The sequence below is a fragment of the Stegostoma tigrinum genome, chromosome 3 (assembly GCF_030684315.1).
Source record: "Stegostoma tigrinum isolate sSteTig4 chromosome 3, sSteTig4.hap1, whole genome shotgun sequence".
Taxonomy (NCBI): Eukaryota; Metazoa; Chordata; class Chondrichthyes; order Orectolobiformes; family Stegostomatidae; genus Stegostoma; species Stegostoma tigrinum.
The window spans coordinates 116,950,311-116,975,182 of NC_081356.1; the positions used below are offsets into that span (position 1 = coordinate 116,950,311).

The 24,872-nt window shown below is 40.3% G+C and overlaps 1 protein-coding gene across 1 annotated transcript in view; it reads right to left on the reverse strand.

Annotated features, from left to right (window-relative positions):
• The window catches only part of tenm3 (teneurin transmembrane protein 3), a 3,293,451-nt gene that overhangs the window by 1,328,864 nt on the left and 1,939,715 nt on the right, over positions 1 to 24,872 (reverse strand). The window contains exons 9-10 of the mRNA XM_059644858.1: positions 15,235 to 15,316; positions 11,147 to 11,199 (exon numbers count right to left, since the gene is read on the reverse strand). The gene's annotated coding sequence lies outside the window, so the exon portion shown is untranslated. The remainder of the gene's footprint in view (positions 1 to 11,146; positions 11,200 to 15,234; positions 15,317 to 24,872) is intronic.

Sequence of the window (24,872 nt, forward strand, 5' to 3'; positions counted from 1 at the left end):
GGTTGAGAAGTTGAGACCCTCATGGTGTCCTCAGCCAGTATGGAATTGAAATCTGCATCACAAATCAGCCATTCAGCCAACTGAGCAATACATGGTTTTATTAAAATAAGTTTTAGAAGCTCATTGCCTGCAACTCCAATGGTGTACGTTTTTATCCCCTAAAACGGTAAGCAAACAACCAAAGTGACATGCCAGACATCATGTGGAACAGGACAATAATGCTCCTATATATTGCAAAAATTCATTGCAAGAATTACTTTGAGAAAGATTCATATTACACGACACAACATAACAATATGTGTTGTTGTTTCTGTGTTAAGCCATCATAAAATTTTCAAGAATTAACCCAATTTGAAACATTTATAAACAAAGCCTTGGTAATAAGTATTGTCTGATCATGAAACTTTCTACTGATTTTAAGTTAGAAAAATGATCAAATGAAGTGGTTTTCCTCTGTAAATTGTTTTGACCTAAGCTGCTCTCATTGCTAGAACTCAGATATCAGACTTAAATCCAGCTTGCTAGATCATTTTCTTTTTGGTGGTTTTTCACTGAAATGCAAGCACACATTGCTGCAGATCGAGACTTAACAATAACACATTGGGTTATTATAGAGAGCAGGTAAGGAGGTCTTTTATTTTATTGAATTCTGGAACATGATGTCAATGGCTGGGCCAGCATTCATTGTCTGTGCCTAGATGCTTGAGAAGATGGTGGTGAGCCATCTTCTTGAACATCTGCAGCCTATATGCTCTAAGATTTTAGAGTGGATTTGTAGCTCGGGTTCTAGATGTTGTGGTTGTGATTTTGTCATGTACAAGATTCCCTGAAAAGACTGCGACAAGCAGGAAGGAAATTAACTATAAGGGTACACGAACATTAATTGGCAACAAAAAGACACGACCAATACTCACTCATCTCCATCCACATAGATGAGGAGAACCACCAATTTGACTGGGATAACACCAGGATCCTGGGACAGGCAAAGCAGAGACAAGCATGGGAATTCCTAGAAGTCTCGTTCTCCACTAAGAAAGCCATCAATAAATACATTGAGCTAGACCCCATTTACACTCCATTGTGAAGGATAACCGGAAGTAAGGTAATCCAGCTCAACAGGCACCAGAGTTTAAATAATAGGCAGGAAAACACAACAGTGCTTCATTGGAGGTTGCACTGATGATATTATCCAGCAGGGTAATGAAACATCTGCAGAACAATGAACCAGATCGGCGAGCTAACCAGCCACAACAGTCTACATGCTGTAGGTCAAACCACAGTGTCCTAAGGGAGGGAATTGTAACATTTTGGCCCATTTGTAACATTTTGTGAAGGAATAGTGGTATCGTGATATAAGAGGAGGCAATGGCCTAGTGGTATTATCGCTGGACTGTTAATACAGAGACCCAGATAATGTTCGGTGGACACAGGTTTGAATCCTGCCATGGTAGATGGTGGAATCTGAATTCAATAAATATCTGGAATTAAGAATCTAGTGATTACCATGAATCCATTGTCAATTGTCGGGAAAAGCCCATATGAGTTCACTGAAGTTCTTTCGGGAAGGAAGCTGTCATCCATGTCTGGCCTGGCCTATATGTGACTCCAGACCCACAGCAACGTGGTTGAAACTGAAATACCCTCTGGACAATTAGGGATGCGCAATAAATGTTACCTGGCCAGCAACGCCATCATCCCATGAATGAATAAAATAAAATAAATTTTCAAGTCAGGCTGATGCGTGGCTAAAAGGTGAACTTGGATATGGTGGTGATCTTTGTCATTGTCCTACCAGGCAAAAGTGGTTGTGGGATTGGAAGGTGCTGTCTAATGACCTTTAGTGATTTTCTGCATGGCATTTTTGCAGTTGGTAAATGTTGGTACTGAGGATTGATTGTAGAGGGAGTGAACACGTGTAGATGTCGTGCTAATAAGTGGGCTATCTTATCCTGGATGGGAGTCAAGCTTTTTGGATGTTGTTCAAATTGCACCCATCCAGGCAAGTGGGGAGTTTTCCATCAAATTCCTGAATTGTGCCTTGTAGATACTGGATAAGTTTTGGGATTCAGGAATTATGTTACTAGCTTCAATATTCGTTGCCTCTAACCTGCGCTTGAAGCCAGCGTTATGACCCCAGTTCAATTCTGGTAAATGGTAATCCCCAGTTTAATGATGCAGGGATTCATTGATGGTAACACCAATGAATGCTGAGAGGTGTTCATTCGATTGTCTCTTATTTGAGATTATCTTTGCTTGGCATTTATGTGTTGCAAATGTTACCTGCTACTTTTCAGCCCAAGGTTGGATACTGCCCAGGTCTTATTGCATTTGGATACAGATTGATGAAAGTAAAGATAACACAGAATAAGTAAAACTATCTTTTTATAACACAATTTGAAACATTTCAAAAACACACAGTAGAAATATCCATCTATCCCACCCAAGCATCCTGTTGTGGTAATCAAACGCTTTCTCTGTAACATGTATAGGTTTGATCAAACTGTTGCTTTCCATTTTCAGCCTTGAGAGTCTGACAGCATCTTCCTTGAGTTTACACTTTCTGGGCTTTGAATAACCCCTTCTAGATTCTAATTAATCAACTTTCAACTTTACACTCAATTTCCTAACATTTCTAAACTTATTCCTTTCTCTTACAGATGTGTTACATCCATCCAACTGAAACTTAGACATCTGCAAACTGAAACAAAAGATTTCCAAGCTATGGGCCATTCCCCAAAGCAAAAAGATCAATCCCAAATCCTTTGAAATGAAAGTGAGATAAAGTTTTGACTTTGTCAGCTCCCGTTGCAACCACGTTTCTATTAATACTCCAGGAAATCTCTCTTTCTCAGTCTGCTTTATTTAACACAAACATGACTCCAGCAATACTGACAAGTTAATCATTATATCCCCTCATGGGACAAAACCCATATGCCATGAGTTCCAAATCAAAATTCTAAAACACATTTTAGATCACTCTTCCTTCAAAAGGAATAATGAAGAATATATTTTTGAGGTAAATTATCATAATTTTATATTATAATATCAATGTCAAAAATTGTTACATTTTCATTATCTCACATTAATGGTAGTAGAAGATTGATATGCAACATACAATGAGTTTCAAAGCAACTATATTTTACATAAATCAATTGGCCCTACAGCGCTCGATATCCTTCATATGTGCTCTCAATAAAACATCTGCTACAACATTTTCTTTTCCAAGCAAACTAACCAATTTTACATTATATGGTTGGAGAAGCAAGCTTCATGGAATACCTAAAGCTCTCAAATTTATCCAAGCAAATCAAAAAAATGTGGTTATGAATAACAGTTTCTTCCACATTGTTGGTTGTGTGAAACTGAAAATGACAGAATCAACACGAGACTCTGTGCCTCTTTATCAACTGTTGAATTTTTTGCGGACATGAAGTCAGTTTTTTTGACAGGCTGCTTGATCCCGATCTTATAATCTTGCTGTAAAACAGTTCACTGATATTGCTTTGATCAACAGCCAGTTAGAATGATTTCTCATGACTTGGCATGACTAAAACTGGTGCAGTTGTCAGCACAGTTTTCAATGTTTCAAGGTATTTTAAACTCTTGCAGCCACTACACATTTGTTGAGTGGAACATATGAAGGATATGAAGTAACATATATCTGATATGGTGCCAACGTGTGACGATGCTATGGTTTTAAGAGGTTATTTTGTCCTCGTTTCTTTTAGGAAGAGATTAAAGGATAGGCGCCCAGCAGTCTATAAGAAGGTAAGCAACTTATGAAGCCTTGGGTGTTTCAAATAAAATAACACAATGGAAACACCTAAATGGGTGTGGTCAAGTACCGACCCACAGAGCCACGAGTTTTAATTTCAGCATTGAGCAGCAGTTGCTGTTAGAGTTTTGAAGAAATGAAAAGCTGACACATCTCTCTTTGCTACCACTGAAAGCTGGAGTTCTTGCTCTCTCAGAATTTTGACGCTCTTTCCCCTTGGATTGAAGAACTGCATGTGAGACAAGATAATAAAATGTGAGGCTGGATGAACACAGCAGGCCAAGCAGCATCTCAGGAGCACAAAAGCTTTTGTGCTCCTGAGATGCTGCTTGGCCTGCTGTGTTCATCCAGCCTCACATTTTATTATCTTGGAATCTCCAGCATCTGCAGTTCCCATTATCTCTGCATGTGAGACAATCTGTTTCCTGAATTTGCCTTTTACTAAGCACGCGGTTATGAGATATTACTATATTGGGACAGTTAATTAGTAAAAGTTACTGTATCTATTATTCTGTTAAGTTTTCCATAGTTGTTATTCCAATTCCTTTTTTAATTTTGTCTGTATTTTAACCACAGTGGGTGAACAAAGCATGTTTTGCTTGAAATCCAGTAGTTTGACCAAGTGAACTGTACCTGGAACACAACTTACATTTACTTTTAAAATAAGAAAAAAATTTGGGTTTAGTTTAACTTCTAAATATTTTGAGGGGATTTCGGCTAGACTGTAACAAATGGATTTAAGTAAAACTTAGTTGCTTTGAAACTCTGTTTCATGTCAATCTGTTACTACAATTAACATGACATAATGATAGTGTAATGATTTTTCTCAAATTATAATTTTCCTCTTAAAATACATTTTCATTTTTCTTTTTCAGGGATGTGTGGTCTAGGTTGTGTGATTTATTTTAGAGTGTTGATTTTGACCTTCTGATATAGAGGTTTTGGTCTGTATGTGAGAGGAAGTCAAATGATTAACTTATCAGTATCTTTGGGGCCATGATTTTTGTTAAAGGTGCAATTTTTTAAAGGTGCAATGACATTGCTGACATTTAGGAGAAGCTTGCGATCAAATCAAAACAATATAAAGCAAAATTTCATATTTTATCCCAGATGTGGGATAATCCAGAATAGTCCTTCCTTTCATGTCTCTGGGTACTGCACATCTTGGTCTTACAGTGGACCCATAAAAGTCATGTTTACTTTGGCAATGCAGAAGTTTGCTTGCTATTATTTCCTCCTGTTTGGACCCACACTCTTATCCCTAAACTACTTACAAGGAATGCCATTTATTCCTGACCTACTCGGTAAAATATTCATTAATCACAATTGGCAGTAAATCAATTTGTGAAGAATATAACCTCATGTTTGAGAACATATGCTTGAGCAACGTCCTGAAGAGTTGGACCCTCGCTCTTCTCTCATATTGCCCAGCACATACTTTTCATTACAGCCTTTCAGGGGTGATCTAATTTTACACGCCAAACACCAATCGCCATTAATTTTAAAAATAAGTTATAAAGCAACAGATTATTTCCAATAAAATCAATAATAATTTGTCACAGTTTATAAATTACCCAAAGTTATAGCACAGATACATTCTAGCAGGCTTCAGTGGTGCTCAAAAAATGTTTAATTTCAGTTGAATATCTTGAACAATAAACAGCAACACATTTATGGAGGTTCTTACGATGCTCGGTAAAACACAGCACAGCATGTGTTTCTTGGACTCTTCTCATGGACTTTAATTGTGACCCATCCTCATTAATGCACAGTGGCCCCAGAGCCATTGAACATGAAGCAGGACATCAGTTAGGTTAGTTTGAGGCTCTTGTCCACATCTAAAGAAGAAGTACTGGCTTACAGAGATGATAGTTAATTGGATGGCCGGCTCTGTGGGCCTTGTGGTGCCACGTTTGAGTCATTGTCACAAAAACTGCTTGCAATGGGCATAGGCTACCCTAAAAGGAAGTACATACTCCTTCCCAAAACCCATGCATTAAAATCTATTGGGTGACCTATTTAGCATGGGCCTCACCCAGTTGTGGGTAAAATTGGGGCGGGGGGGGGGGGGCAGGGTGAGGTTCTTTGGTAGCTGTCAATTAGGCAGATGCAGGCCTCAATAAGCTCAGGGTGGATTGGGTGCCCGACACTCCACAGTCGTCCATGAAATGGGAGATGGGTCAATGGTGGGTGGCAATATTCCCTGTTCATTTTCCCCTGTTTGGTGCTAGCATTCTCTGCATTTTTCTTTGTTGTTGTGCTGTTCCCTGAGCTCACGCATCTTGTGGCTTCCAGGGCACAGGTCTATTCTTAAAAATGCTGATCACCATGCACACAGCTTCCCACTCACTGTGCAATCTAAAGGGAAGGTTGGCCAATATGTAGTCTACACATTACTTTTTATGAGACAAAACTTCTGTCACAAGGGAACCATAAAAGTCTCATTCATACTTTTCTAAATGGTTTTTCAGTGGTAATGTTTTGAACATATTTACTAAAAGATTGATCAAGGACTGTGGAGGCACTTTCTATATTATTTGTTGTGAAGATTGACTATGGTGTATGTTTTCCTCAATCCCCAGTGTTTTTTCAGATGCAGCAATGTTTATGTTGTCTCCCACAACATAAGAAACAGGAAAAAATATATTACGATGATGGGAAATCAAATAGATGTTTCTTATAATCATTTAAAGGGATCTGGGTGTCCTTTTGCATGAATCATAAAAAGTTGGTTTGCAGGTGCAGCAGGTAACTAAGAAGGCAAATGGAATTTTGGCCTTTGCTAGAGGAATGGGGGTTTAAAAATAGGAAGGTTATGCTGCAGCTGCATGGGATGCCGGTGAGGCCACACCTGGAGGGCTGCATACAGTTTTGGTCTCCTTACTTGAGAACAGATGTATTGGCACTGGAGGGGGTGCACAGGAAGTTCACTAGGTTGATTCTGGAGTTGAGATTCAGGATTGGCTTATGAGGAGAGTTTGAGTAGACTGGGACTATACTCATTGGATTTTCGAAGAATAAAGGGAGGTCTTACAAAACATAGATTAATGAAGGGAAGAAATAAGATAGAAACAGAGAGGTTGTTTCCATTGGTGGGTGGAACTAGAACTAGGGGGCAAAGTCTCAATATAAGGGGAAGCATATTTAGGTTTGAGCTGAGGAGGAACTTTGTCTTCCAAAGGGTTGTGATTCTGTGGAATTCCCTGCCCAGTGAAACAATTGAGGTTTCCTCATTGAACGATTTTAAGGCAATGACAGACAGACTTTTGAACAGTAAAGGGACTAAGAGATATGGTGAGTTGGCGGGTAAGTGGAGCTAAGTCCATAAAAGGATGAGACATGATCTTATTGAATGGTGGAGCAGGCTCGAAGGGCCTGATGGCCTAGTCCTGCTCTTGGTTCTTATGTTCTTATTCCCGAGGCACGCATATGTCCGGGCTAATATTAGGCTGTTATGTACAGCATAGAAGCATGATTCCAGTGGCATATCAAGCTTCTAATGATCTGAGGTAAAATGTGATTGGAAATCTTGAAATCTTCAGGCCACACGCTGTGACGCAGTGATGATATCATGAGCGTGTTTCTTAAAGGTATCCTGAAAGACTGGCTGTGTGATTTCACAGGACAGCCTAGATTGCTCAATTCATTATTTTCCTACTACTTCCCCCAATGAGAGTATTAAACGCTTGCATTTAATGAAGCAACATTATAGCAGGAGACAGATGAATGTATGAAAGATGAAATATTTCTACTCTCCCTCACTTGTACTAGAAGTTTTTGGGTTTGAACCATAAACCAAGCTTTGAGTACAAATTCTAGATCGGTAAAGCACAACAGCACTGCGTGATCTTCAGAGGATATATTAATACAAGGGCTATCTGCCTGCTTTTGTGGAAATTAAAAATCCAATTGCATTATTCAAAGTATAGTAATTCTTTTGTTGCCCTAACCAATAATTCTTCCTTCAGTAAAATAATAAATTTTTCTGGTCATTTGTCTCAGAGTACTTCAAGAATAACTTCCTCTGTGAGGAACAATGGGAAAAATGAACATTTCAATGGCAGGCATGAGGCAAGTGAAGAGTAAAGGGTGAGGTGGGGTTGGGATCTGGGGGTGAGATAGTAGGGGGAGATTTATTGACATGAAATGTTTAATTTCAGAGCCACCTTACAAAGCAGCCTGGATAGTCTTTGACCCAAATCCAGCAAAAACGTTGACACTTTCCACATTTAGACCCGGACCTTATAATGTTTCAGATGTGAGCCATTCATTTTGGCTCATGAGGAAAAGTTTGTGCATGAATACTTTCAATCTCCATAGCCACATATATCCACTACCAAATAATGCATTAAACTGAGTGACCACAGGCTCCTCGCAATAGTTGAACAATCCCCACAACACGAGCCTGATGTTTCCATTTTGTAGACTCTGCCCACATGAAGTCTGTGAATGAGATTACCCCATTCGTGCCAATTAACTTTGAGTTATAGACTGTTTTGTGCTGTGAAAACAAGTATCTTGGGAACTGAACTGAGTTTTACCCAAACTCATTTCTCTCGAATGTTTAACAGGCAGCAGAGAGAGGAATTTCTCATCCCATCTGTCAAAGCTGGAGCATTTATATGAGCCTCAGAGTGAAAAAAGGCAGCGTTCTTACTCTTTCATTGAGGTTTTTTGTAAAACAACTAATAGAGCACGGTGTGGCACTTCACTGTTGCATAAAAGAAATTTGAAAGTATTCTTGTGGAAATGGTGGCATGCTATTAGTGGCTGGAAAATTGCATTCTACCACAAGGTAAAGGAGGGAAAATCCACAGTTCTGATGATGTGTAGGAACTAACTTGCTCAATGCATCAAGGACTGCCATTGAAAGGACAGGAAACAAGCAGCATCTTCTTCTCATTTTCCTGATATTTCCTCACATTCATTGACAACGCCGCGTGAAAATGAAAAGCAAGACAACAGAAGGCTCTGCAGCAGAGCTGGTTTCCTCATCCTTAATATGCAATGTAAAAGTTCTGCATAGCTTTAAACATACTTCAATTCAAACAATGAATAAACATTGGAAACTGTGTGAAGAGCAAAGTAAGGCAACTCTACCAAAATAAAAGGAACTTTCCCTATGCTTCAAAACAAAGCAAATTACAATGAGATAGCTTCACTCTAAGTTTGGTTGAAAATATTTTTATGTACTCGACTCAAATAATGTCATGCAACTATTTGTGGATTTGACACAATTAATTTTCATATTTGTCACACCACAAAGTAAAGCATTTCAAAATTATTACATAAAAAGACAACAATCATTATCAAAACCTATGTCCATCTAAGCTTGAAGAAAAAAAATCTGCAATCTAACTGGGATAACAAATTTCAAATTGATAAAGGTCTGTATACAGCAATTATACTTTATGGATTTAAAGGTTTGTTCAAGTTTTGCAGTGTCAAACGTTTTGATCTTTATAAACATCTAAGTTTACATGAGCAACCTCTGCTACTTCCACCAGAGATCCACTCATAAACATAAAATATCTAAAAGGCACACAAAGATTATCTGTCAGAAAGACAAATTGTATTTTTCTTTCCATACAGTAAAAATATTTTTATCATGTGGAGCTTGATGCACTAGTGATTTCTGCAGCAATTCAGTGCAACATAAATATCTCCCCGTAGGATGTTTATTTAGTGAGTCACTGAGCCCTGTCAGCTGAGAGGTTGTAAGGTTGATATCCGTCCTGTGCTGAGTGAACGAATTTAGAATGTGTGAGATCACAATCTCAGGAGAGGTAGGAGATTATTTTGGACAGAAATGGAGGCATGTTTTTCACTTTGAGCTTGGTGACCCTGTGAAGTTCTTGAACATATATGGTGATGGAGGTCATGTCACTGAACATATTTAAGAAAGAAATAAGTAGATTTTTAAATACAGAAGGCACAATAGATATGGAAGAGAGGAAGAGTATGACATTAAGATAGAGAATCAGCCATAATCATGTTAAATGGGGGAGCAGGCTCTACGGGCAGTATGTGTATTCTTGTTACTATTTTCTAAGTTTCTATGATCCTGAACATTACCCAGTGATATCTGTTGGAAAAAGAATGAATGGAGACATGATGGGATGAGAGTCTCCTGTCATGGTAATAATTGATTGGACAGCTGAAAAAGACGGTGGCTGTGACAATAGAGTGGTAATGTAAATGGCCTCTTGTGGTGCAGTGGTAATGTCAACAGTGGTAATGTCAGCTCATCTCTGAGCCATAAGACCCAGGTACAAGTCCCACCTGCTCCAGAGGTGTGTCATAATATCTCTGAAGAGACTGAGTAGAAAATATCTAGACATGTGCAGTATAAGAGAGGGAAATGAGGAGACTTTGCAAACATTCAAAATAGACGCTGTTATTCCAACAGTGTTGTATACATGGCTCTCAAAACAGCTGTAATGGACAGATTCAACTGTCCCATGTTTAGGGCTGTAAGATTATTTGAAATCTCAAATTTTTATTGTTCTTTGATGAATAGCCTTATGCCCAGGTAAGGGTTCCTTGCTTAAGGGAAAATTAGAGCATGAGAAAATTTTTAGCTTTGATGGCAAAGAGCTGGAATCTTGAGTAACAATGACTGCTCACTGGTGGAGCACACTTTGGGAAGTGGGCTTGTATTTCCTCAAGCACACAATGAAACTCTTTGCTCCTTGAAGTTGAAAAGAGATGGCTCTTACAACGAACAAAAGAGAAAGTGCACAGCTGTGAGGCATGGAGAAATGAAGAGTAGGCTGGCCCTTGGGTAGATCACCCACTACACCTCAGTTATGGCAGCAAAAGATATTCAGGATCCAGCTGCAGGCTGTTCTGTGAAAGCTCTACAGTTGGCATTTGTATGGGCAGATGAGATTGGTTAGGCTGGTGACCTATCACTATTCATAGAAAAGTTGTAGATGTATATGGAGGTCACTGAGATGAGGTATTAGAGTCAATCAACACTTTCCGTAAAAGATTGGGAACAGGAACAAACAAACAATGCAAATGGGGTCACTGCTCATTCATGTGGATCAGTAGATAACAACAGTTAAAGTTGCCATAGTCTTACCAGATCATAGTACTGTTCTCTCATTACAGAGTGGCAAGTGGCGGTGGTTTAACCTGAGGGTTGCCATGCCTTACGTGAGAGGAGAGGTTGAGAAGGAGAGTCCTTCATGGTCACCTTCATCAGTGGGTAATGCACAAATAAGATATATCAAGCTTGCAAGCCGAATCTTCTTAAATCTATAGAAACTATGAAATTGATAATGCTACTTTGGCAAGAGGGGCTAAGCCCCCTAGGCAGATAGATGCATTTGATTACGGGATCTAAAATGAAGCAGTGTTACTTACAGCACTGAAATTACTTGGTCTTGAATTTCTCAACCCAATCAAACAGCATCACACTGAAACGACAAGAAAGCAGATATAGGTATTTCTCAGATTTGTTGTCACAATTTATCGTATATGAGCTTTCATCATTTCCAAAAAACCTTTCTATGTTAGTCAATCCCGACATCGATGAACATATCACCTCAAAGAACGACTTTGGGATTTTCCTGTCAGATCACGATTACTTTGTGAACTTCAGCATTAATTACTGATGGAGTTCATGTCAGGGACCATATGAAAAGCACATTTTTATAAAAGTGCAAAGACAGTAACTGTATGCAGAGTGTTGGCAAATAAGAGAATTTTAATCTAATTTCCAGTGAGGAAGACATAGTGAGTAATGGTCAAGGATGAATTTATGTAAATCTATTTGATATGTTATTGTCCTGAAGAAAGGTTTTTGAAGCATATTGAAGTAATTATCTTCAATGTATGGAAAATAAAAGCAAGTGTAACATTTCCTGTTTGCAGTATTTTCTTCCATTCTTCTTTTGTATCTGCATAGCTTCAGGCTAATTCCAAAACATTTGATTCACATTAAAATAAGTTGTCCCTCAATAATGCTCAATTAAGAATTGCCTGGAGCAAGGTTACACTGTCATCATTGGTGTTGAGTCATCAGGGTTAGGAGCCCTTATTTGTACTGGTGCTCATTCAGTAAAGGTCATGGGACAGCTATGACCATGTACTGTCTTCCTGAGTCTGCAGGCTACATTCTGCTTCCTCATTCCATTAAGGTCCTCTGAAAGGAATGGAGCTCTGTCTGTGATCAGAGAGCTCATTCTGGCACTGTGAAGACAGAGAACTGGAACTCCCCAGTAATCCAAATTCTGCAAACTTCAGCATAAACGTATCTGCCAACTGTTATGGACCAGATCAGACCCCCTCAAAAATAGTTTAAGAAGGTGGCTGACCTCCTAACTTTTTCTTTTTTAAGGCAAATGTGAAGCCCATGTTCCAGATGTGATGCGACTGGTCAAGCTACTCAACATTAAACAAAACACAATTTATTGAAACACTATCATTAACATACAAACAAAAGAAAGAGGAATTTAGAATAACTTACCCATTAGAAAATTTACCTGAATAATAGATACTGTACGTATTACTAATTAACTACTCTAATATTATAACAACCCATAAACACACCTCTTGGTAAAAAGGTAATTTCAAACACAGATTCTTACATGAGTTCTTCACTCCTGGAGGTAACAACATCAAGAAAGATTTCAGAGCAAGTAGCAGCTAGGAATTATTTACTGAAGCTCCAAACTGTTTTGAAACCCCAAACAGCTTCTGACTGCTAAAGCTAAAAAAAAACACGAGAAAGCCTGGTTTGTGAGAGCTGGCCACTCCCATTCAAGCTGCTTCCAATGTTCCAACATCTTAAAAAACCCTGGGATCCTCCTAAATTGTTTACTTAGACTGTATCCAATAGCCAGTTTGGGACTTCTGCCTTTGCAATCTCTCTTCAAAAAAAAAGGACCAAACAGGCCTTTTAAAGCAACAGCATAATCGCACCACCTCGCAAACAACAGCACCCTGCTCACTGGCAACCAAAATAAATCAAGTTATACAATGTAATATTAGGAAAATGCAGATCATCCTGTTTGGTCTCTAATATTAGCCAAGGAGGCTGAATTGCAAATGATCAAAACCTTGTCACAAAAGTAGTGAAATTTTGATTTTGATTTATGTTCAGCTAAACGACAACTGAAATAGATTGTGAAATGATATATAGGAGTCTTTCAATCTTGTCTCACCCATCTTGCTTGCACTCATTATGGAGTAAGTTATACCTTAAGTTACACAGCACAGTTGTGTAACACTGTGTAACAACTGTAACCGTGAAGAAGACTATGTTATCTAACTTGCCTATAAACAGACAGTTAAGAAACCAAAATAAGCCACCTTGTCACATATGTGTCAAAGCTTCATATGAGGTTTGGCTGAGGTTTTCCATTCAGCTGTTTCAACAGCCGTACCTATGGATATACATTAATTGGTTGACAGTTCTTTCTCTGACATTGATTTTGTTATTATGCAATATTTAATTTCACAAGATTAAAGGGTGTCAAGTGCTTATAGTTTCTGCTAATCATACTTTAAAGGTTGAGATAATTGGAGCATTTATAGGGCTATATAAAAGTAAACATTAAAAAAGACAATCATGAATTTTTTAATTCTTAGAGATTTTCTATACCTGCTATTGTTACAATAGACTTCAGTGGTATGTTCTATTTTCTGGGTCAATGGGCATGAAAGTATCGCAGATTACTACAGAGGATATGAGGGAGTATTCGAGATGAGGAGAGAAGCGTAGGTTGGCAGTGGGAGTGAGTAAAATCACACGTGTTTGCATAATTGGTATATCATGAACATTTCAACTTAAATTTAAAATGTGCCTGCTCAGTCACAACAGTGACTGGAATTTGCAAATTGTGAGATTGTGAGGGTGGAGAGCACCAAGCTTCTCAGAGTGATAATATCTGACAATCTGTCCTTGACTTCCCACATGGATGCAACGGTCAAGAAGGCACAACAACATCTCTTCTTCCTCTGGTGGCTCAGGAAATTTGACGTCCACAAGGACCCTCATCACTTGCACCATACACAGTCTGGGTGCATAATGGCCTGGTATGGTAATTGATCTTTTGAGGACCATAAGAAACCATGGAAGATTGTGTGCACAGCCCAGGCCATCAGAGAAGCTAACCTCCCATTACAAACTCAATTTATACTTCTCATCATCATGGAATGGCTGCCAGCATCAAAGACCCATCGCACCCCGATAATGTTCTCCTACAACCACTTCTGTTCAGGCAGAAGATACTTGAACACATGGACCAGCAGAGAAAAAAAAAGTGTGGGGCTGGATGAACACAGCAGGCCAAGCAACATCTTAGGAGCACAAAAGCTGACGTTTCTGGCCTAGACCCTTCATCAGAAAAGGGGGATGGGGAGACGATTCTGAAATAAATAGGGAGAGAGGGGCAGGTGGACCGAAGATGGATAGAGGAGAAGATAGGTGGAGAGGAGAGTATTGGTGGGGAGGTAGGGAGGGGATAGGTCAGTCCGGGGAGGATGGACAGGTTAAGGGGACGGGATGCGGTTATTAGGTAGGAAATGGAGGTGTGGCTTGAGGTGGGAGGAGTGCATAAGTGAGAGGAAGAACAGGTTAGGGAGGTGGGGATGAGCTGGGCAGAGGGGACGAGTTGGGCTGGTTTTAGGATGCAGTGGGGTGAGGGGAGATTTTGAAGCTTGTGAAATCCACATTGATACCATTAGGCTGCAGGGTTCCCAAGCAGATTATGAGTTGATGCTCCTGCAACCTTCGGGTGGCATCATTATGGCACTGCAGGAGGCCCATGATGGACATGCCGCCCAAGGAGTGGGAGGGGAGTTGAAATGGTTCGCGACTGGGAGGTGCAGTTGTTTATCGCGAATGGAGCGGAGGTGTTCTGCAAAGCGGTCCCCAAGCCTCCGCTTGGTTTCCCCAATATAGAGGAAGCCACAACAGGTACAGCGGATGCAGTATACCACATTGGCGGATGTGCAGGTGAACATCTGCTTGATGTGGAAAGTCAACTTGGGGCCTGGGATGGGGGTGAGGGCGGAGGTGTGGGGGCAAGTGTAGCATTTCCTGCGGTTGCAGGGGAAGGTGCCGGGTGTGGTGGGGTTGGAGGGCAGTGTGGAGCGAACAAGGGAGTCACGGAGAGAGTGGTGTCTCCGGAAAGCAGACAGGGGTGGGGATGGAAAAATGTCTTTAGTGGTGGAGTCGGATTGTAGGTGGCATAAGTGTCGGAGGATGATGTGTTACATCCGGAGGTTGGTGGGGTTGTATGTGAGGACTAGGGGGATTCTCTTTTGGCGGTTATTACGGGGGCGGGATGTGAGGGATGAGATGCGGGAAATGCGAGGGCATTCTTGACCACTGCGGGGGGGGGGGGGGGGGGGGGGTGGGGGGGGGGGGATGTTGCCATCCTTGAAGAATGAGGACATCACCCCAACCTCAAATTCACCTGGATCATTTCCAACACATCCCTTACCTTCCTGAACCCCTCTGTCTCTATCTCAGGCAATCATCTGGAAACTGATGTCCATTTCAAGCCCACCGAGTCCCACAGCTACCTAGAATCAGAAAGAAGGCTCTAGATCATTTCTGAAGAATGGTCTGGACCCGAAACATCAGATTTCCGGCTCATGTGATGCAGCTTGGCCTGCTGTATTTATCCAGCTCTACAACTTGTTATCTCAGATTCTCCAGTATCTGCAGTTCCTACTATCTCTGCGTCTGTCTAAGCTTTTTTCTTCCCCACACTGTAATCTGTATGTCCTTACTTACGATTACCTACTTGTACTGATGTAAACAAAGCTGTTCATTATGCATAGGTACATGTGAGAATAAATAAATCATATCAAAATTTTAAACAATTGCAAGCTACTACAGAAGGAACCAATCATGCCTATCTTAGCTAGTATTTACTGACTTCATTGTTGTAAACCGAACAGAAAATGGCTTGAGATTTCCGAAAGTTTAACTGAGGTAATTTACAGCTCAAAGATTTGATGCTGCTGCAGAAGGTAAAATCGCATGTAAAGAGATCACTGATCATCTAGTCAATGAGAATGGGGAGTAAATAATGAGCAAACATCAGAGTAAATTAACATAAAAACACTTTTGTCTTCACTGTAGAGGAAGATGGAAATATTCTAGTCAGAGTCATGTTTCAGGAGCTGGAAGCTGTAAAGGAATTTGTTGAAATTATAATCACTAGAAAAGTAGTGCTGGCCAAAATGATGAAGCTGTGCACTACTAAGGCCCGACACAAGAGACTGAGGGCAAAGGTAACAGCTCCATGGGACCCAAGGCAAGTTGACTAATTGGATCCTGAATTGGTTGAAGGAGGGAACAGAAACAGAATTTGTGGGAGAATCTCAGCAGGTCTGGAAACATCCACGGAGAGAAAGCAGGCTCTGAAGCAGGGTAATGAAATGTGAGGCTGGATGAACACAGCAGGCCCAGCAGCATCTGGGCCTGCTGTGTTCATCCAGGAGATGCTGCTGGGCCTGCTGTGTTCATCCAGCCTCACATTTCATTATCTTGGATTCTCCAGCATCTGCAGTTCCCATTATCTCTGAAGCAGGGTGAGCAGCTCTGAGATGTGGACTCTGCTTTCTTCGATGTTTCAAGTCCACTGACCTTGCTTCAGACTGGGACCCAAAGCATTGACTCTCTTTTGACCTCTGCAGATGCTTCCAGGTCTCATAGAGTCATCAAATCTCTGTAATGTAGAAACAGGCCAATTGGCTCAACAAGTCCACACCACCCTCCAAACAGCATCCCATCCAATCCCATTCCACTACCTCTTTCCCTGTAACCCTGTATTTCCCATGGCTAATACACTCAACTTATGCACCCAAAGATACTATGGACAATTTAGCATGACCAAACCACCTAACCTGCACATCTTTGGACTGTGGGAGGAAACCAGAGCACCCTGAGGAAACCCATGCGAACATGGAGAGAATGTGTAAACTCCACATAGACTGAGGGTGGTATCGAACCTGGTTCCCCGACACTGTGAGGCAGCAATGCTAACCACTGAGCCACCATGCCACCTTCATTGCCACTGGTCCCTTAAGGTATCAGGATAAGGTGGTTAAGAAGGCATATAGGGTACTTTATTGTTTTCATTAGCTTAGGCATACAATTTAAGAGCAGTAAGGGTTTGCTTGAACTATATAAAACATTGGTTAAGTCACAACTAGGCAGTTCTGGAATCTACACTTTGGGACAGATGTGATTGCACTGGAGAGGGCGCAGAGGAGATTTACCTGGAAGTTGCCTGGCCTGGAGAGTTTTAATTCTAAAGATTTTGAATGAATATACTATGGTTGTTTTCTGTGGAACAGCGGAGACTGAGCAGAGACATGACTGAGACGTATAAAATTATGAAGGGCATAGACAGGAAGGAATGTTTCCCCTTGGTGGAAGGATCAATAATCAAGGGGGCATAGATTTAAGGTAAGGGCCAGGAGGTTTACAGGGGATGTGAGGAAAGCTTTTCTCACCCAGACACTTGGGAATCTTGGACTCACTCTGTAAGGGTGGACAAGGCAGAAACCCTCATATCATATAAAAAGTATTTATGCGCATAGTTGTAATGCTAAGGCATACACGGCTATGAGCCAAGTGATGAAAAATGGGATTTGAATTGTTAGGTGGCTGTGTTCGGTGCAGTCTCGATGGGCTGTTGGCCATTTTTTCTCTGTGGTAGATCTCTCTGATTACGACGGCTGGAAGCATTGGTGTTAATTTTCCAAAATTTGCCAGATTCTGGAATCAGTTCCATCAGAATGGAAAGTGGTAACTATAACTCCTCTATTCAAGAATAGAGGCATAAGGAGGGAAATTATAGGCCAGTTAGCTTGACATCTATTGTGGATAATTCATTCTGTCTTTAAAAAAGCAGAACTTGTCCAGTAAATTGGCACAGATTGCTTTCCAGGGTAATCTCTGCCACAGTTTCCAATCACTCAGCGCCTGCTATAAAAATACTGGTCTGCGGGGGCTTTATGTGGTTTATGAGCCTAATGTGATTGACAACATGTTGCACTTTGTTCAAATTGAGTGGCAAGCAAGTGTTCATAGTCTTCCCAAATTTGTGACAATCATGACTTTCATGTGTCATGGTGATTCCAAACAACTGTTGTCATAGAAAATTGAAGTTTGGGCGTGATTTCTCAGATATCTAACAAACAAAATACCATCAATGCACTAAAATACAACACTCTTCCAAACTGTATTTGTACTAAGCATGTTTTTTTTAAGCCACAAAAACAGAAATTGTTGGAAAAGCTCAGCATGTCTGGCAGCACCCATGAAGAGAAATCAGAGTTAACGTTTTGGGCTGAGAGTGAAAGGGAAATAACATTTAACTGATTTACTGGAGTTCTTTGAAGGAGTAACATGCATGATGTTCAAAAGGGAGATGAGATTGTATCCTTTGATTCCTAGAAGGCATCTTACAAGGTGCTACATGGTGGGAAATTTCTTAGCATGGATAAAAGATTGGCTGTGTAGCAAAAAATGGAAAGCTTCCATAAATAGGTCTTTTTCTGTTTGGCAGGGTATGACGGTGAGGGTTCTGCAGGGATTTAGACAGGTCCTTCAGCTTTTACAACTCATGTTAATAGTATAGGCAAGGGGAGTGGATGCACAGTCGCTAAATTTATACAAAGATGATTGGGAAAGTATGTTGTGAAGAGGACATAAAAGTTTGCAAACAGACATAGAAAGATTGATTGAGTGGGCAAAAAATTGGCAGGAGTATGATGTAAACCAATGTCAAGCTGCTTTTCTGGCAGAATAAAAATCACTTTCTCAAATGGAGAATAATTGAAGCATCTCGAGGTATAGAGAAATCAGTTGTTCTAGTACTTGAGCAACAAAAGGTTAGCACACAAGCACAGCAAGTAATTAAGAAGACTGATGGAATACTGTCCTTTATTATGATGGGAATGGAACATAAAATAAAAATGTTTTGCTTCAAATGGTGACGGTATTAGTGAGACTACATATGGAGGACTACATACAGTTTTAGTCTCTATTCAAGGAGTGAAGTACCTGTATTAAAGGGCAGTTCAGAGAAGCTTTACCTGACTGATATCTGGAATGAGGGTATTATGAAGAAAGATTGGGCAGGCTGTGCTTGTTTCCACCGTGGGTGAGACAAGCAAGGGGTGACTTGATTGAATTATATAAGATTCAGAATGGTCTTGAGAAGGTGAACATGGACAGGATATTTCTTCTTATGGTTGAGTCCAGAACAAGTGGTTATTGTTTAAAAAGTTGTGGTCTCCCTTTTTGGATAGGGATGAGGAGATATTTCCTCTCTCAGAGGGTTGTGTGAGTTTTGAACTCTATACCTAAGAAGATGGTGAATACTTTTAAGATGGTAATAAATTGGTTCTATTGCTAAACAACAATGCAAGGTTATCAGGTGTTGATAAGAATGTGAAATTTGAAACAGAAACTGATTAGCAATGAACCTACTGAGTGTGGAGCAGGAGCTGGATAGCTTACATACGTTCTCGGTTCATTTACTCATAAAAAAAGGCCGAAGGGCCTGTACTATGCTGTAATGTTCTATGTTCTATGTTCTATGTAAATCGCCTGACAAACATTTTCTCCATAAAACCATCTTGTTGGACTTCTGAGTGGCTTCACTAATTAGTGCCAATTTAGGGAGAGTTCTATGCTGGAAGCCCATTCCAGTTGAAACCAAACTGATAATACCAAAAAGCAAATTATTGCTGCACTGTCCATTAGTAAGTGATAACCAACCAGCTGCTAAATTAAGTATCTCATGGGACGTGGGATCACCAACAAGGTTGGCATGTGCTGCCTATTTGAGCCAAATTTCTTTTAGGTCATTTGAGACTGCAGTTAAAAAAAATCATATCACTATAGGTCTAACCCAGTAAGGATGGCAGACTTCCTTCCCTCGAGGGCAAATGTGTTTTTGTGGCAACTAGTGCTAGCTTCATGAGCATCATTACTGAGACTAGCTTTCACTTTCCAAACCATTATTAACTGAACTCAAATTTCATCCACTGTCATGATGGCATTTGAGTTTGTGTACCTGGGATATTTGTCTGGGCCTCTGGATTACTTGACCAATGACATTCCAACTCTGACATCTGGTCTCCATTTTGATTTCCAAAACAGATTCAGAATCCATACTAATCAGCAAGATGCCTCAGCAATTTGTCCAGAAATAATTTAGGGAAGAAAGCTCTATTAAAACTGGAAATTCCTCAATCATTAAAACATCCTTCTCCAAAGACAAGATTCAAGGAACTGTGTGCAAAAGCACTTGATTTATTTGAGAGGATATGACAAACACTAGTTAGAATAGAACACTTCCATATCTGCGCTGGAGCAATGCACACTTGTCCGGATATCTATTACAGCCACTAGCTGACACAGTGAATGTGACTGTTAGCTGTGAAATTTATAAATTCAACCAAATCACAAGGCCTGCCATGGGCTGATTCTTGCCTAGTGCTTTAATTATTTAATTGTTCAGCCGTCCCTTTGAATCAAAATATGTCAGAATGTCACTTAAACCACAAACTCCTTGTAGCTGTGCCATAATGTCACATTACTGTCTTACAGAAGAGAATTGTCTGTATTCTTTACGATAACAGTGTGTCGTTTGCCATTTGACGAACAGAAGCAATACCTGAGCTTGTAATTCTCAGCAGGTTACCAGGTTTTCTTTGAGGCTGTAACATTACAATTTCATTCTCACATCTCTCATTTCCATCTTTACAATCTCATGTTTGGATTGCAGCATACTGCATCTGGATTTATATGTACTTGGAATGCAAAAGAACTCGAGAGTGTACCAGAGAAAAGCCACTATGCCAAATCTAAGCCTTGTTATCAGTTCTCCATTTTAAGCCTGGAGTTGCATAAAATGTTGAATAACAGACAGACAATCAATGTGAAACTAGCAGTCATTAATGTGTCACATCACAAGCCTGTGGAATACAATGAAAACTGCTGGGAGATTTTTACCAAATGAAAATAAAATACATGAAAATGATTGCACACAGCATTCAGCTGCTTCAGCTTTCAAACATTCTCTTGTGATTGCTGACAAACTATTTTGATTTAAGGAGAATGTACATTTTGTACCAATGAAGGGCATGGAATTTCCTGAAAACTGAGCAGAGAAATAAGTATCTATAAAAGCAAAACACAATTTCAGCAGATAGGTTGGGTTCATCTGGGTGCCATACTTCTGCCTATCAGGGGAATTCTATGAAAACTCTGACAAAACCCTCAGTTGCTCATTAAGTTAGCTCCATCATTCAATAAGATTATGGCTGATCTGAAAATCCTCAACCCTGTTTTCCTGTATTTTTCCCATACCTCTGATTCTCCTATTGATGAGAAATCTGTCTAGCTTTGCCTTGGATGCTTATAACAACATTATTTCGACAGCTTCTGTAGTAAATATATCCCCAGATTCACTATTGTCTGCAAGGAAGAAATGTCTTTTTCTCTGTTTTAAATGGGTTGTGTCTTACTCATAGTCTGTTCCACAACCTGCCCACATCTACCCCACATTTTAAGCAGGATCTCCTCTTGTTTTTAAACTCCATTCCCTTTGAAATGAGGACCAAATTTCCAGTTGCCCTTTTTCAACCGCTGAACTTGTTATTCATGCACGAGGAGTCCCAAATCCCTCTGTGCTGCTGTTTTCTGCAGTTTTTCCCCCATTTAAATAATATTCAGCTCTTCTATTCATAAATGCATAACCTCACCCATTCTCACATTGTATTTCAACTGTCATGGTTTTTGCCCATTTACTTAACCTGCCTATATTCCTTGTGTCACTTTCATTCATTGCCAATTCAATGATTTTATGGTATTTACAAACTTGGCGATAATGCATTACCTTCCATCACCCAAGTCATTACATATTTTGTAAATAGCTCTGGCCCAGCACTGATCCCTGTGGTGCACCACTAGTTACAGGTTGCCATCTTGAAAATGGCACCTTTACCCAACACTGTCTACTATATGATTGATCCATTTCTCTATCCACTCTCATAAGCTACCCAACACACTGGGCTCTTGTTAAGTAGTATTATGTGTGGTAACTTATCAAGGTCCTTTTATTCCGGTTTTGCACAGTACTCTCTGACTCAGGTTTCTCCCTCTCAGACTGAATGTTGAATTCTACCACGTTATGGTCACTGTTCCCAGGAGAATTTTTTAGTCTGAGGTCATTTATTAAATATGCCTTATTACAATTTACCAGATCCAAAGTAGTTTGATGTCTGATTGAGTTGACAAAATCTTGTATTAAGAAATTCTCTCAAATAGAGTATATTAATTTTTTCTCATGCCTCATTTTACTAATCTGATGTTTCCAGTACACATGAAGATTAAAGTCACTCATGATTAGTGTACCTCCATTTCAAACAAGGCCTTATTCTCTCCTGATTTATTCTCTGTAGTACAGAACAGTGACTGTTAGAGGCCTATAGACGTCTCTCACCAGTGTTCACTTTTACCTGGTTATTTCTTGCTTTCAGCAACATGGGATCTGCATCTTCTGACCCAAGATCATGCATGGCTGTTGTAGTTATTCCTTCTTATGACCTCACCATCCTTCGCTTCTGGTCAGTCCTTTCAAAAAGTCATATTCCCCTGAACACTTAGTTCCCAGCTATAATCGCCTTTGACCCATCGCTCCACAATAGAGCCTTTTTTTTGAGAGAATAGACATTCTTGTCCCACTCTGGGTATGATTCTCAAAATAGCTGCCCTGCAATGCTGCCATGTCTCTTTGCTTTATAAGCCTACATGATCCTTCTGAATCAATGATCCTCCCATCAAGTTACAGCCCTCTCTGCTGCTGTAGCTATTAGATTCACCAAGGAATTAATCTCAGAGCTGTTCAAGCATAGCTCATCTGACCAGTTCAGCCAACTTCTACTTCAGTACTGGTGCCAGCACCCCATGAACTGAAACTCATTCCTCCCACACTGATTTTTAAGCCATGGGTTTAACTCATTGACTTTACTTACACTCTGCCAATTTCCCTCTGCCTTAGGCCATAATTCTGAGTATATCACCATGGAGATTTGCTTTTTAGTCTAACTCTTAAATGTTCAAATTCTTTCAGCTGTATCTCAACTGTTCCACCAAGATCGCTAGTTCCAACAGAGATGACGCCAACTTGACCCCTTAACTCACTCTCCAAGCTCCTCTTCAACCCCGAGGGGATGCCCTTAACCTGGCACTAACAGACAATAGAGCTTTTGGGGACTCCTGCTCAGGACTGCAGAAAATGGTATTTGTCCCCTGATGACACTGTCCCTCACCAGCTATACAAAATAGATGCCATCTGGTCTTTACTTCCATTTTAAACACCATAAATACTCACCAATCTTGTTCATCAATCTGCTGCCTTGTTTAAGCAAAGTAAAATCAATGAGACACCTCACTGCTGAACTCCTTGAGGTACTCAGCTCCAACATTTTGCCCAAAATTGCACTTAAATTCTCAATTGTACTAATTTTTCTACTTATCTACATTCCCAAAACAAAGGACCAATCTGAGTTAGTTAATAAAAATCCAGTTTTGGCCATTAATTAATTAGTCTGCTCTTTCAATGTACACCTTGAAACAAAGCCTGTTCAAAGCTTCTAAATCTAGAACTTCAGATTACAGACTAAAGCCAAATACAAATTAGAATCTAAAATTAGATTTCTATAAATAGAAGATTTGGCCACTTTCTAAGTCAACATATGCACAGTCTCAGTCCAAGTCCGAACTGGATTTGTATAATAGGAGTACATCATAATTTTCTGAATTTACAGCAGCCCTGGATGCACAGTAAATCTATCTATAAAATTTTAGGTCTGACAGGTCTGAAGGTCATACTTCTGGTGGTTCTAGAAATTTTTGCAAAGCAACTTTATGAAAAAAAAACTATTGAGGCTGACAGCTTTCTTTTTCAGGCTCCTGAAGGCTCTGCTGTGATCAAATTGTCATCAGCTACGAAATTCACCAGGAATTGTCAATGGGGAGACATCCTCCCACAATAAACATGGGCTGAGGAAATGCAAATGTTGGAAATTGCAAGATCGTGTGTTTTGGCAGAATGAATAAAAGTAATCAAAGCCTAAATCATAAAGAGATGCGAAGGGATCTAAGAGTACAAATCTCAAAGTAGATATGCTTTAAAATCCTCTTGTGGTACAAATCATTGTTCCCTTTGAGATGTTCTATTTATGTAACTGTGTCCTCTTGAGTCCAAGACAAAAAGGTTTTAGAGTATGCCTTTTTTTCTCATCTGATATCATCAAGTTTACAGTCACATTCACCTGTCACCAGCATTCCGCTTCTACCCCTCCTGCTCCCTCTAGCTAAAGCTCCCCCTACCCTGACATCGAGTCCAAAGGAGGGTAATACACAAAATGCTGAGCCCTCCTTTCCCCCAGGTGCTGCCTGGCCTTCTTTGTTCTTCCAGCATCCCGTTTGTCTGCCACTAAAAGTAGCAACCCAGGTCCAGATGGCTATTTAGAAAACCTAAGCAAAGACAAAGGTTCAATTCCTGAGGAATAGAACTGAGAGACAATGGTTATCCTAAACATGTATCAAATATTGCACAATTCAAATACGATGTACAGTTCTCAGAGATAGTAAGAACTGCCGATGCTGGATTGTGTATCCTGCGAAGAATGAAAACGAGAAGAGATCTTTTGCAGGTCTGGGAGAGGGGTGCTCTGAGCTGGGGTAGGCTTGATTGTAGGGCCAGAAGATGCGAGTGCATTGCTGAGAGCGTATGCTTGAGGAGGTTTGCAGACCGTGTTGTAGAGCACCTGTGCTCTGTTCACGGCTAACAACAACGCCTCCCAGTCACGAACCATTTCAACTGTCCCTCCCGCTTTCTGGGCAACATGTCCATCCTGGGCCTCCTTCAGTGTCACAATGATGCCACCGGCAAACTGGAGGAGCAGCACCTCATATTCCGCCTTGGGACCCTACAACCCAATGGTCTCAATGTGGGCTTTACCAGTTTCAAAATCTCCCCACGCCCAGCCTCATCCCATGAGCAACTCTCCCTCTAATCCCCACCTCCTTGCCCTGACACAA